Source organism: Vombatus ursinus, unplaced genomic scaffold (genome assembly GCF_900497805.2).
Source record: "Vombatus ursinus unplaced genomic scaffold, bare-nosed wombat genome assembly UNPS02014813.1, whole genome shotgun sequence".
Taxonomy (NCBI): Eukaryota; Metazoa; Chordata; class Mammalia; order Diprotodontia; family Vombatidae; genus Vombatus; species Vombatus ursinus.
Window position 1 is genome coordinate 3,076,840 of NW_020954591.1, and position 12,944 is coordinate 3,089,783.

At 37.2% G+C, this 12,944-nt stretch overlaps 1 protein-coding gene across 1 annotated transcript in view; it reads left to right on the plus strand.

The window, feature by feature from the left end:
- CCDC169 (coiled-coil domain containing 169) overlaps positions 1-12,944 on the plus strand; it is an 80,756-nt gene that overhangs the window by 37,234 nt on the left and 30,578 nt on the right. The window lies entirely within an intron of this gene.

Consider the following 12,944-nt stretch of genomic DNA (forward strand, 5'->3'; position numbering starts at 1 on the left):
TAGGGTGAGTTGAAGATGAAGGGGTGATCTGGAGAATAAAATTAAGAAGTGAAAGGATTATACTGGGAGAAGGAGAGAGGGAGAGGGAGAATGGGGTAATTATCTCACACAAAACAGACAAGAAAAGGCTTTTGCGGTGGAGGGGAATTGGGGAAAGGTGAGAAGGAATGAGTGAATCTTATTCTCATTGGATTTGGCTTAAGGAGGGAATAACCCACACACTTAATTGGGTATGGAAATCTATCTTACCCTACAGGAAAATAGGGGGAAAGGGGAGAACAGGGGTATAATAAAGGGGAGGGCAGATTGTGGGAGGGGATAATCAGAAGCAAACACTTCTGAGGAGGGACAGGGTCAAAAGAGAAAATAGAATAAACATGGGCAAGATAGGATGAAGGGAAATATAGTTTTTCACAACATGACTACTATGGAAGTGTTTTGCATGACTATACGTGTATAACCTGAATTGAGTTGCTTGCCTTCTCAATGAGGGTGGGTGGGGAGGGAGAGAGGGAGAAAATTTGGAACCCAAAGTTTTAAAAACAAATGTTAAAAAATTGTTTTCACATGCAACTGGGAAATAAGATATACAGGCAATAGGGTATAGAAATCTATCCTGCCCTACAGGAAAATAGAAGGGGAAGGGGATAAGAGAAGGGGCAGGGGGGAGACAGAAGAGAGGGCAGATTAGGGGCAGGAGTATTCAGAATGCATGCTGGATTGGGGTGGGAGGAAGGACAAAATGGGGAGAAAATTTGGAACTCAAAATCTTGTGGAAGTGAATGTTGAAAACCAAAAATTAAAAAATTAATAAAAAATAATAAAAAAGAAAGTTCCTTGGTTAGTACCCATTTATTCATATGTTGCATACCATATATGTTTTCACCTATGGAAGAGCAAAATGACCATTACTCATAATAATGACTAAAAGAAGGCATCAGTGGAAGCAAATTGTGTGATACATTTTTTAAAGTTTTCTATTTAAAAAAAAGTTAAAGTCTTAGTACACAAAGTCTGAATTTTATCTGGAAAATTCTGTCATGTGGAACAATAGATAACAAAATATGTGCCATTAATGTTTCATATAACATTTTATTAGATTGTTCCTTGATACTACTTTTAAAAGGGAGTTTCATCGTAGAGTAAATATGCTAGCAAGCAGCAATGTTTAATGAACTAATACCTTCTAACTGCAGATCCAACTCTCTTTGTACCTTGATGGCTCCAGTTGTCAGATTATTTCTTCCCTTGTATATGTAGTAGGCGTATGCTTGATGGGAAAAGTCCCCAGAACTTCATTTCCCACAACTCTTGCAGCACAATCTTAGCCTCGTGATACAATGAGCTAAAGATGCAGTTTTATTTGTGTATTGGAAATGTTATTCAATTTCATTAAAAATCAATAGCTTCCACAGACTGAGGAAATACTGAATACCTGTATACTACCAGTGCCAGTATTTTCCATAAACACAATAGTATCAACTCCTTATTAACTATATTTAGTCTGTTTCTTCTAGTGTAAAAATCATTCTCCTTGGAAGCATAAACAAAAACAAAATAAGAATTGAATGTCTCTGTATCCTCCCTGTTGTCTGTTGTTATTGTCCTATCTGCCACAAACAGTAGTCCTATCACCTTCTTTAGTTATGCTCTTTTCCTTATTTTAGTTTAGAAAAATACTCCCAACCCTTTTGGTTGTCTTTAGCTTTTCTTGCCAGCCTCTAGTCATTCTGAGCTTTAGCACTTCTGAAATTATTTTTACTAAATCATACTTTTTAAACTCATCTTCTGCTACTTTCCCCAGTTTCTATATCCTATAAGTTACTTAAAAAAAAATTACATTACTTGATAAGTTCTCTGTCCAGGATCATGTATTTAAAGCTGGAAGGGATCTTAAAGGTGGTGGTCTAGTCCATCTCTCTCACTTTGAAAAGAGGAATTGAGGGCCAGAAATTAAGTGACTTGCCCAAGGTCATACAGGTAGAAGAAGAAGGATTTGAACCCAAGTTCTCTGACTCCAGAACCAGTACTATTCACACTGTACCACACAGTCTTCCTTTTAATTCTCTTGAGTACATTCCTCCTAAACTGCTTTGAATTTGTTTTGTCTTCAGAATCACATTTTTGAGAGTGTCCCTATAGAATTTTAGGCCATGGGACCCTACCGATCCTTGCTCTGAATGATTTGAAATGTTCTCTCTCAAAATCTAGGGTACATTTTAAGAGTATATGGTATTTACTTTTGTCCTTTATCAAAAACTCTAATATGGAATAGGAATTTCTCTGTAAGGTTTCCATTCCTTTTTAGTGGAGAATCAGATCCAGAGCAGTTTGCCTTTGATCATTAAACAAATCAAAAAGTTATTAGCTATTCTATTTTTGGCAGAGAAAGAGTTCCAGATAACATCTAAATAACTGAAGTTCCCTATCACTATTATATCATAACTCGGTACCATCATAAGGTTTAAGATATATTTCCCAAACTCATCTATTTCATCATTCTATCCTAGTAATCTGCAGTATGCGCTAAATTAATTGATCAACTCATAATGGAATAGGAGTAGAACTGACCTGACCTTCCCCAAGCCACTTCCAGGGATACATGTGCTCAGGAATGAAATCCTTTGGGATGATGCAGCAATCCTCAAAGAGCACTGGCCACAGAGCCAGGAAGAGCCACGCAGTCCTTGGATTTAAAGGGAGAGAATTTCTATTCTTACTCTTTTTTTTCCTCTCCTAAACAATCAGCTTGGCATGCTCTCTTGGACTTTCTCTTAGAGGAAGTAGTTGTATCTCTCCCCACCCACCCCTCCTTAGTACCAATCACCCTCGCTCGCGAAATATGGCAACAAACACAAGATTACCCCTTTTGTATGCATACTCAGTTCTGGCTTAATAATCCTTGTGCCATCAGTTTTTGCTCCATAGTCAATTAGATAGCTATTCACTACATGTTACCGGCTCCTGAATCATTGTGGCCAGGAGTAGGCTCACCTCAAGCTTCCATGTAGTCTCGGGCTACACCCAGGCAAGGAATATCTCTGCATGCTCCAAGTACTGGCTGCCTAATGGCCAGTCCATCCCTATTGCCAACAAAGTGCATCAGTGTTCCTTTTAGATTGTAAACATGAGCCATCTTTCCTTAGGCATAATGGTATCTGGACTAACTTCTCAAGTTTTATGAACAGAAAGAATAATTAGGAGGAACTAGTGTTATTATTAGGATGTACTAGTAAGTAAACCACTTACTCTACCAAAGACATGAAGACCTGAGTTCTAAGTTCTCAGACACTTCCTACCTGTGTGACCTTGGGAAAGTTTTAACCTCTTTTTGACTCAGTTTCCTCAGCTGTAAAATGGTGATAAAAACAGCACTTATATCCCCTAGTTGAGGGGAGAAACAAATGAGATATTTCTGAATTATTTAGCACAATTCCTGGAACATAGAACATACTTAACAAATGCCTATTCCCCCTTCCATTAATATGGTATGGAAGAACTACACCTGGTCATTTTAAGTTGCTAATTAAGGGTTCTTATATATGAATAAAATGTGAAAGGCTCTCTGAAGCTTATAGCACTGGTCTTCAAAGTGAGGTGGTACGAGTTTATCCATTGAGTTCCAGAGAGAAAATGTTACTCAATGATTCAATAAACATTGTGTCCAGAGAGTATGGGAGGCACTGGGACACAAAGACAAAAATAAAGTAGTTACTGCCCTCAAGTATTTTACATTCTTTTGGAGGAGATAAAATGTACATATATAATTAACTACAAAAATGTTAAAAATACAAGTTAAAGTTTTAGGGAAGATATTAGAAGTAGGGATGGGGTGGGGAGGTGATCTGGAAACGCTTCATGTAGTACAAGAATTCTTAACTTTTTTAGGTTATGGACCTCTTTGGCAGTCTGGTAAAACTTACGGACCCTTTCTCAGGATAATGTTTTTAAACACATAAAATAAAATACATAGGGTTTCAAAGGAAACCAAAGTTTAATAAAAAATAAAAAGAGTTGATAATATGTGGTGAATAGCTGTCTAATTGACTATGGAACAACAACTGATGGGACAACGATTATTAAGCCAGAATTGAGTGTTCATACAAAAGGGGATAACCTTGTGCTTGATGCCATGTTTGAGCAATCATGATTGCTACTAAGGAGGGGTGGGTGGGGAGAGATGCAACTACTTCCTCTAAGTTTAATATAAAATTTAAAAAAAGTTCATGTACCCCTGGAAATTAATCTACCATCTACCCTTAGGGGACCAAGAACTCCAGATTATGAACCCTGCTGTCAAAAGTGGTTCTTGGGATGAGTTTTAAAAGAAGCAAAGGATTCAAAGAAGCAGCAGTGAGGAGGGAGTGCAGTCCAAACATGGGTGACAGCCAGGAAGTAAACAGAGGGATAGAAAATAGCAACTACAAGAACAGTGTGACTAGATCTTAAAGTGTAGCAATGGGATTAATGTATCAGCTAGAAAGGTTTATTGGAGCCAAGTTGTGAAGGGCTTTTAAAAATACTAGACAAAGAAATTTATATTTGATAGTCCTAGAGTTAATATGGAGACATTGGAGTTTATGGAGTCAGGGAATGACATGATCAGACTTAGGCTTTGGGAAAACCACTTAGGCAACTACATAGGGAATGGATCCAAGTAGAGTGATAAGAGGCAGGGACACCAACCAGGAGGCTATTACAGCAGCTCAGGCAAGACGCAATGAGGACCTGAACTAGGGTAGTGGCATAAGGGAATGAAGGATTAGATACAAAGCTGTTGTGTGAAGGTAGAATTATTTCTTTTTTTAAAGCCTAAGCAAAACTAAATTTAAGTATAGGTTGATGCTGGCACTCTCTTGGTCTATGTTTCAGACCCAGTCATATGTCGTATACAATACCCTGAGGGAAGAATAGGAGCTACACTTTCAGTGACTCCAAGTGTACTGTATTTCAGTGTATTTTGATCTATTGTTGTTTATGTGCACTTGGTTAAGTGGATTTATGGTTTATATTGTCTAATTTTAACTAAACTAACTTTCATAAAATGGACAAGTGCATTAACAAGACTCCTGCAGAGAAACTAGAGATTTGAAGAAAATAAAAGTGCAAGCAAAAAACCCCAAGAAAATGGCAGAACTGGCACTTCCACAACTATTACAACCTCATAATCAGCCAAATTACAGAGGTAAAAGCAATGACATTCTAATAAAATCTGACAAGAAATTGATCAAAACCCTCCAAAATTATCAAGATACTTGAAATTTGGACTTAGATCCACTGTAATTAACAAGGAACCTTTCCCTAAGTGTATATTTTACCTTAAGATATTAGCTAATTATAGTATGAAACCATCATGATTGACAAGATATTTAAAACTAAGCATTTGTTGCCAAAAAAGATATTATCTATAAAAACATTAACATCTGCACCTTTAAAAACTTGGAAAAAGAATTTTCTAACTTATTTTAAGTCTCCCCAAAAGCTTCCTGGGCTTTGAACTCATTTGTTAAAAATGTAACACTTTCTAATTAATTTGCACAAATAATTGATTGACAGGAAAGATGGAAGTTTCCTAGTTGAATGTCAAAAAGAATTTTCGCATCATCAGTGAACAGGATTGAAAAATGAACACGTGATTAAGTAAACCTAGCTAGTGATGCACTTCTTCAATCTGAATCTGTGTCTTTGTGGAGTATCTTGTTCACCTAAACACCAAGTAGCAAAACAAACTAGATTCAGAACCAGAGCTTTGAATCATTATATCACAAAGTGTTAAGGCAAGCTTTTAAAAAATAATGAACCATATGCAATTATGTTACTTTCTAAAATATTATTAATAATGAAAATATTTAGTGAGCAAAAATGTTTTGTACCATTAAGAAATAAAATAATTGTTTTTAAATGTTGTTTAATTCTTGATTATATCCTTCTAAATTATTTTTGCGTATGTTTTATAATATACCTAATGTATTAGTATAATATTGTGTGTATAATTTATGAGTAAATTATACATATATACAGACTGTCCCAGAAATCTTAGTGCAGTTTTAAGCTGTTAAGACCTTTAAAGACAGATAAGACTTTTGGCATGCCCCATATTAGGGATGTGTGCTTAAAAAACTTTACTGATGGGGTACACGATAAAAAAAAAATCAGGAGTCCACTGGTGTAGAAGATGTATATTTTTAGATTTTGCCTGGGAGGGAGGGAGGAAGAGGTTGTATGACCAAGAAAAGCTTGGCTCACAGATCTGATGCAAATTAGGCTTTCTTGTTCTTTGCCCCCTCCCTGCTCACACCCCCTGCCCCCCCAAATTAGCTGTTTTAAAATAAGCTGATAATATAATGATAAGCCCACTTTTCCCTTTTGCTCTCAGGGTTGCATAAGGAAGAGACCCTCTGCAGTCCAGAGGAAAGGAAAATCTTACTTTGTTTCATCTCACATTCTTCATTCAAATAAGGCTTTTTCCCGGTTTGAAACAAAAATTTGATCCCCCTAGAACCAGCAGTGTCCACAGTCGCCAGCAGCAGTCTTTTCTCCATTACAAGAAATGATCCTAACAGGATGCAGTAGTGGCTGCTGCCCCCCCATGTAAGTTGCCAACCCCAGCTTTATCTTGCCTGAAGCCAAGACCGTTTGAGAGCTGCAGCCAAGTTACCCTTAGTCACAGGGCTGCATCACATCAAAGGTCACTTTTCCTTGTGTAAACCTATGGGGGGTTCCTTCCATGGGCTTATGGGAGCCTTTGCTCTTCTCCATAAAGATAAGAATCAGACTCATTAACTGTTATATTTTGTATTCACCTACATGTTAGTCTTGGAAGAAAATTATATTATTTCTTACAGAAGGTTACTGGAGGAATGTTTTTTCATCAAGTATAATTGCTTTTAAGTAAAATGGCCTCTTACTGAAAAATAAAAATTAAAAGTACAAAAATGAAGCAATACCCAACCTAAAGCATATTTTGAATGTATTTTTTGGGAGACTTTTTGGTGAGGCAATCAGGGTTAAGTGACTTGCCCAGGGTCACACAGCTAGTAAATGTCAAGTATCTGAGGCTGGATTTGAACTCAGGGCCTCCTGACTCCAAGACCAGAGCTCCATCATAAAGCATATTTTGAAACAAACTCTAATATGTCAAAGATCTTGGTGCTGTTAAAAATAAAAACACTCAGATCATATCTGAATACACAAACCACTATTATATAATATATATAAAATAACAGGCTCTATTTTCCCAATGTTTATTTCTATGGCTGCATTTTGCGTGGTCATATCCACTAACTGGTACAGTAGTATGTCAATGTCAGAATTTAAGTGTTTGGGTGTTTTTGACCTTCATTATTAAGGTCAGTTGACAGTGGCAGAGTTTATACTTAAATAATAATTCAGCCAATTCAATTTAACCAATAAATAAAGAGTCCCAAAAGTCTTAATGCAGTTTTAAGCTTTAATGGCTTGAAATCACACTAAGACTTTTGGGATTCTGTATATTAAAAATAGTTTTCATTTTTATAGGACTTTTAAAAGTTTGTACATCAGTTTTTTCACAGGCCTGTAATGTAGTTGTTAAGCACTTAGTAAGTGTAAAACATTGAACTGGATGCTGGAGATAACACAAAATTCTGCACAAGACATCAATCCCAGGCCTCTTAAACCTTACTGTCTGCTGGAGAAATAAGACACATGAAGTTTTTATGCACCATAATCCATGACAATCTGCCAAATTCATAAGAATTGTGTGAAACTAAAGTGAGGTCTAAGGTATGAAAAGACATTACCCAATGCAATCAAGGTTTCATGAAGGAAGTGGCCTTTTAATTATACTTTAAAGATGGGTAGTAATTCCACAAATATTGTGGGGGAGAGGGGGAATTCAGGCATAGGAAACTGTGAGCCAAAGCTTGAAAATGCAAAACTGGGTTTGTTAAGACGACAGAGTATTCCATTGTGGCCAAAGTACAGAGTGGATGGAGGGCAGAAATATAAGATTGGAAAGGTAAGGTGGCACCAGATCATTAGCATCCTGAATTGACAGGCAAAGAAATATTCAATTCACATACACATAAATGGCTGAACAGACTGAAACACTTATTTTCCACATGTTGAACCACATTATGCCTAATAGAAAGGTACTTTGCTTTGGTTAGAAAGGCATTTTTTTTAAACTGGAAGAAAAAATTAACTTATTTTGTATTAGATACAAATTAAATAGATTTAAAAGATTCTTCCTCATGGAAATTTCTTTCCTCCCCCTTAATCTCCTCCAATAATCATTTTGGAGACTTCCCAACTTAAAGTTATGAGATACTAAAATACAATACTAAGGAACTCTGAATCTTATTTGAAGATTTTTCAAGGCCAAAATTTGCTATATTCCCTAAATGGCATTCCCAAGCCTAAAGTGTGTGTCATGATATAATAATTTGTCCTCTAGAATTCCTAGGGGATTAAAAAGAGAGTATGCTAACAAAACAAATTTATTATGCAAAAGATTTACATGGATAATATTTGTAAAGTTTATATAAATCACTTTATAAATATTTTATATTGTAGTCATTTTCAAATAATTCCTGATAAATTCCAGTGCAATAGTGAAGAACATTCTAGACTTAGAGTCAGAAGGACCTGAGTGTCTTCTTACTTGGTCACTGTGGGACCGCTGTGGGTCACTTAAACTTTTTGACCCTTGGTTTTCTCATTTATAAAATGGGGATAATAATACCTGTAAGTAGCCACCACACAGAGTTGGGATAAGTTCTTTTAAAACCTTAAGGTACTATAGAACTTTTAGCAATTACTATTCAGTCTTGCTGAGTATGTGTTCTCCAGCAGCTCAGTTGGTCACTCAAAGACTACAGTAGCTTGAAGGTCAAAGATTTTACCAGATACCACCATGAGAATTGGAATAAGTTAACCTCAGTCTGTACCAATTTATACTTTCTTTGTGAGTCTGATACCAGAAAAGATCTCCTATTTTGGTTGCCTGAAAATAGGAAGATGAAAGGAATAAATCAACCTAATCGGCAACCAGCCACATTAAAAGGGGTGGGGAAAGGGCTATAACTACATTTGAATAGCACCTAAGTAAATCTGTGGTGGGATTCTGACTCAGTACCTACAGAACATTAGTGAAAAATAGTTAATCTTGAAGCTGTGGAGTGATTTCCAGACCTTTTCCAATATGTCTGAAGCAACTCAGACTTTTAGGGGTGAGATGGGAGGGATTAGAGTCAGAAGTAGTATGCAGGGACTATGACATTGTCCTAGGATACCAACTAGGATATGCTTTTCCCTCAGGGTACTTACCTGGTGTGTGGGGATACTGAGGAGGCACACTCAGATCCAGATAGGAGGAGAACCAGAAGAGACTAGTGTCACAAAAATGTAGAGAGGAGAGAGTAGCTAGGAGAAAATGGTGGTCAGTAATGTCAAAGGCTAAAGAGAGGTCAAGAAGAATGAGTTCTGAAAAGAAGCCATTGCATTTGGTAGAAAAAATGAGATATTCGTAAAGCCCTTTGCAGACCTTAAAGCACTATATAAATACTTGCTATTATTATCATTGGTAACTTTGGAGAGAGCAATTTCAGTTGACCGTTGAGATCGGAAGTAATAGTTGTAGATTAAAGCTTGGAAACGTGGGAGAAAGATTCATCTTAGCATTTTAATCAGTGATTAGAGTGAAAGAAAAAAAGGCAAGATAATAGATACCAGGGAGGAATTTCTAACAACTTCAAAAAAGGAAGTGGAAAGTAAAAACATAAAAACATTAAATTAGGTGGAGGGATGGGAGGGCCTTAGTTATCTATGAGTATCACCTAACTGTTCTATAATAAGATTCTGACTCACCCTAAATGTTGAACATCAGTGAGAACTACAGAAAATCCTGAAGCTGGTTCCAAGATTTTTGTTTTTTATTTTTCCGAGGCTCCCCTCGGACCAGTGGAGTTACTTTCTTCTTCTAGGTTTCTACTTCTTGGGCTTATCTCAGTTTATAGTACTTCTTCAATGTGTGTCTGGTTTGTTTTTTTGTTTTTTCCTTCTGGCATTTTCTTTTTCTTTTTTTTTTTTAACTCATATATCCAGCTTCAGTTTTTGTACTGGGGCTTTCTTTGGTCAGACTCACGTAGTTTCCCAAACTCTTGGATGGAGTGGGAAAACCTTGATTGGTCATGGATGCAGTGGTTAAGACTAGGCCCCAGCCCATGAAGGAATTCTTGGGTTTTGGTTCAGTCTCCTGATGGCTCCAATTAGGTTCTGGCCACGGTCCATTCTCTGTCTCCTCTTTGCACCACCACGAATCTATAGTTGGCTTCTTTCCTTGCCAAGATCCTATCAGGCCTTAGTGCAATCTTGTTGATTATGTTAGTAGCTGGCCTTCTGAAAGAACTCCAGTGTTTTGCATCCCAAATGATGCCCTGGCCCTTTCTGCTATTATAGCTTAAGCCACAATGTGGACTGGTCCAGATCTTTTCCATACTCTTTAAGCAAGTCAGGGATTAGGTAGTGGGGTTCAGAGCCAGAACTAGCGTGAAAAAACTAGAATTTTGTACCAAGGCACCAACACAGGGCTTCTCTCACCTCCCAGGCTGCTGATTTGGTGAATGAAGGCATTGAGAAGGAATCAGACAAATTTGTGAATGGTATGAATGTGGAAAGGATAGTTAATATGTTAGATGACAGAATCAAGATCTCTAAAACCCTTTATAGACTAGAACCATAGGCTAAATCTAATAAGATTAAATTCCATAGGAATAAATAAAACCCTACATTTGGGTTATCAGTGAGCCAAACAAATGCAGAATGGAGCAAGTATAGGTTTGGGAAATGTGAAAACCGCAGTTCATATGAAAAAGATCTGGGGATTTTAGTGGGCTGGAACTCATCATAAGCCAAATGTCAGACTTAGTAGCTCAAAAAAGCGGCTAAGGTCTTAGGGCTAATAAGATATCAAGTTCTCTAGGGGAGCTACTAGCAAGAATGAGAAAAGATTGAGGATCTCACTTCAAATAAGAACGTAAAGCTCATATTTCTGCCACAGCCAATCTAAGCTTAAAGTGTAGATTGGTCTCCTTCCTAGAAGTGTGATATTGGGATTTCAATAATGCCTACTCACTGTCTGGATCAGCAAAGAGAATAAAGTGTCGCTTAAACATAAAAGGGAGATCCACTTCCAGTGGAAACAAAGAAGATAAAGTTTCTAAAGAGGCAGAGAAAAATGCTGATTTCTGTGAGGAGGTAGGAGCACGAATGAATGTAACAGGAAGAAATTGCAAAGAAAAATCACGGAACCTAAGAGATATGAGACTTCCACAAGAGGCAGCTGGTCCCTCTAAGGAGGAAGTAACTGATTTCTAAAAAATGATAATGTGAATCCGTACGTGCTGTTGGAGGAGAGAACTTCTAGGAAGGGACAGAAGAAGTAGGCTAGAATAGTTAGGGGAAATAACTCCCTACTGTGGGCTCCCAAGGCATCTATTTGTCAATTTAATAACAGTGATAGAGAAGTCTGTTGTCTTACCAGGCCATGAGAGAATCTCCCAAGACTTGATAATCACTTTGACATAAACTCACTTCTTGTGATTCGTGTGAGCACATGTAATATTGCCAAAAGAAATCTCAGAAATGTTGCTAAAGTAGATGAAATGTTTTGCAAGGAGAAGAAGAGGGGAAAGAAGTAATGTGTTTAATCACTATTGTTCATCATAGGTAAAAGCTTTAGAAGGGAAAAAAAAGCAGATTTGGGAAGTGGTGAACAACAGGTTAAAAAGATGGAATCTGAGAATAAGATTTGGATTTCCAAACTATGGTTTAAAATATAGGAGTGACAGGCTACTGGACAAGAATAGAGTACATCTAGTAGGGGCTATTAAGACAAAAGGAGAGTAAAGGAGAAAATTACTTCTTTATATGCACCAAACTAGATACCATGGAAGGTAGCTACAATGTAGGTAGAAGACTAGCAGTAGAAAAAGCCAGAAGTTCACAGAAGACAAAGATGGCAGACAAAGATTGGCAAATGCAGAAGTTGCAAAAAAAAAAGGGGGGGGTAGGGGCAAATTTAGGTTTTATGTAAGGAAAAGATTATTCACAGACTATCCAAAAGCAGAATAGGCTGCCTTGGGAGGTGGTGGGATTCTCTGTACTAGAAGTCTTCCAACAAAGTTTGGTTGACTACTTCTCTCTCTCTCTCTCTCTCTCTCTCTTTTGAGTGAGGCAATTGGGGTTAAGTGACTTGCCTAGAGTCACACAGCTAGTGAGTGTTATGTGTCTGAGGCCAGATTTGAACTCAGGTCCTCTTGACTCCAGGGTTGGTGTTCTATCCACTGTGCCACCTAGCTACCCAATTGGTTGGCTACTTCTTGGGCATATTTTAGAGGAAATTATTCAGGTAGTAGCTGAACTAGATAGCCTCTGATGTCCTTTCTAATTCTGAGAGTTTGTCATTTTGATTCTGTATTAATAAAATTATAGTATCCAGAACAAGGCCATTACTTTGCCCTGGTCAGATCACATTTGGACAATAGTGCTAAGCTCTGTTTAGCTCTGCCTTTTGGGAAGATATTAGCAAGCTGCAGTATGTACAGAGGAGGAAAGTCAAATGATAAGATGATGTTATCCTTTAAAAGAATTGGGAGTTGTTATCTTGAAGAAAAGATAACTTTAGAGGCATGTAATAGCTATCTTCCCATGTTTGGGGAGTTTTCCCAGGGAAGAGATTATATTTGTTAATGCTTGACCCCAAAGAGAAGATTTTTTTAAAGCAGATTTCAGGTCTATATATATATATATATATATATATATATATATATATATAACCCAACAAACTCTTAATTAGAGTTGTCCAAAAATGGAATGGGCTACCTGGTGATATATTGACTTCCTCCTTTACTGACAGTCTTTAAGATAGTTTGGATGACTGTTTATCCAGAACGTGTAGAAAA